Source organism: Microtus ochrogaster, unplaced genomic scaffold (genome assembly GCF_000317375.1).
Source record: "Microtus ochrogaster isolate Prairie Vole_2 unplaced genomic scaffold, MicOch1.0 UNK1573, whole genome shotgun sequence".
Classification (NCBI taxonomy): domain Eukaryota; kingdom Metazoa; phylum Chordata; class Mammalia; order Rodentia; family Cricetidae; genus Microtus; species Microtus ochrogaster.
The window spans coordinates 2,325-4,537 of record NW_004950671.1 but is presented as its reverse complement, the minus strand read 5'-3'; the positions used below and the strand labels follow the sequence as shown (position 1 = coordinate 4,537).

Genomic DNA, 2,213 nt, shown 5'->3' with positions numbered 1-2,213 from the left:
GACCAGGAAAGCAGAAGCAGCAGCTGAGACCATGCTTGCCAAATTTATATGCAAACATTAGCCCGAGGCAAACACGCCCCCTAAGGGGCGGTACTTATCCCTACATGGTCTATCATACCATATTGAGATAGGAGCAATCCACAGGGTCTCATCCTCTGTGAAAACAAAAGAAGAACTTCTTTTCCAAAGTATCATATCCTTAGACACAAATTTTGAGTTCATAATACTCTTATGATATCCATTCTTGTTTAGCTTGGCAGCCCATATAATGAAATGTCTCTTTGTACTTAACTCCTTTACAGTCAAAAAATTCAAAGAAAACACAGTAATACAAAGAATCCGGACTATCTGTGAATTTTCCATTTTTATGTGGCTTATTTTTACTCTATCACTTTAATTTATTCTGTCTCTTTAAAGACTTTACTTTTTTTTTGTTTTTTTACTCTTGCCAAACACCTCAAATTTTACTTGTTTTACAAAAGCACTAAGTGACACATTGCTACAGAAAAAACTGCGCTTGGTTTACATCCTGTAAAATCAGAATGGTCACATGGAAAGTCAGTGTGGATTCTTATTTTTACTATAAAAGTTAAAGCCAAAAGCATACATTAGGAATCAAACTGTTTTCTTCTTTCTAGAGATGTGAGACACGTTTTCTGGTTGGTGACAGTAAACCAAAGATGACAGGTGACCACAAAAACTGTCTACTGCACTGCCTCTCCCCCCAGGCTGAGCTGGATCAGGGGAGCATCAACTTGGCAGGAGAGATTGTTGGGAACAAATTGCAGAGTCCCTACTCTCCCAACAGAAAACCAGCTCATTGGCATACACAGTGGACTGCAGACAAGCATGCGTAAGCACACTTAGCATACTGTCGTGACAGGACTGCAGACAAGCATGCGCAAGCACACTATTGTGATGGGACTGCAGACAAGCATGCATGGGCACACCTAGCATGCTGTCCTGACAGCTGCAACCTATTTCTAGAATATAGCCTGCTTGCAATGTTGCCCAAGAGGGGCACTAATCAGAAAGCAGATTTGCACTCACAACTAAAAAGCACACAGCATATAATACTTTGATCTTTTAAGTGGTTGATCTTGGGCATTCCAAGATCATACTCACTAGGTTAGCCTGAGTTTTCATTTATAAAAATATGTTTCTTGAAAATAATGCTTAGAGACTTAAGAGAAACAATAGGACTACAGCAAGAGCAGCAGCATTTGCTGCTCAAAGGACTGCTAATGTAAGATGGGGAGCTCCTTTTCACTTGTGGGTAGAGGAAATCTCTCTTAGTCGATTCCTGCAGCCGCTCAAGCTGTGATCACAGGAGATTCAGAAGCCCAGACAGGCAGCTGGCACCAGTAACTCCCTAGATAAACACTCCCAAACGAAAACCCCACTGACAATGAGGACAGAATGACCCATGTAAAAATAGTTGTGGGTGCACAAGGACTCGTGTAAAGCCTGCTGGGATGAAGGGCTCACGATGGTGTGTTGTCCACACTGCTGACACACTATACTACCACACTGCTGGCGAAGGCCCTGGAGGGGCCTGCACTGGGAGAGGAGGATGAACACGAGGTTACTGACTACAAGTTGTTTCTGGACAACGGCCAGGAGGGTCAGTCATGTTTCCCAGGACTCAATACTTCATAGGAATGAAGGGCTGTGGCACAGTTGGTCGTTCCATTTCTGAGCTGGCTGGGCTGGTGACCTCACAGTGGTCACACCCACGTCTGCAGGTGGAACCTAGTGCCGCAGGTTGTTCTGGGAAGCTGCTGTAGAAGACGACTTGCACAGAGAAGTCACGACCAAGCCACTGCTTAAGTCCAGTCCTCGGCCTTCCTTTTCCGCTCTGTAGTACAGGAACATCTTGAAAGCCAGAAATGCCGTGAATGTGAGCAGCATGTCAAAGATGTCACCAGCCACTTCATCCTTATGGTTTTGCAGTGTGGTTGTGAAAGCCGCCATGTTGAAGCCTGAGATACGCTCCAGCAGCTGCTCTTCAATGTACTTCTCTACCAGGGAAATATATTCATTAAAAATGGGGGTATAGGTGAGTTTATTCTCTTCTGTGTCTTCAAACTCCTGGCAGTACTTGTCCATGAAGTTCCTCTGCAGTAACTGGAACTCATCTTCCATAATAATGTCTTCAAAACACCCAACTACAGCATCAAATTCTGCATCAGAGGCGGAGGAGAAGGACAGCG

At 44.2% G+C, this 2,213-nt stretch overlaps 1 pseudogene; it reads right to left on the bottom strand.

Annotated features, from left to right (window-relative positions):
• Window positions 1–1,071: 1,071 nt before the first annotated feature.
• LOC101985236 lies at window positions 1,072–2,207 on the bottom strand (annotated as a pseudogene).
• Between the last annotated feature and the right edge of the window lie 6 nt (window positions 2,208–2,213).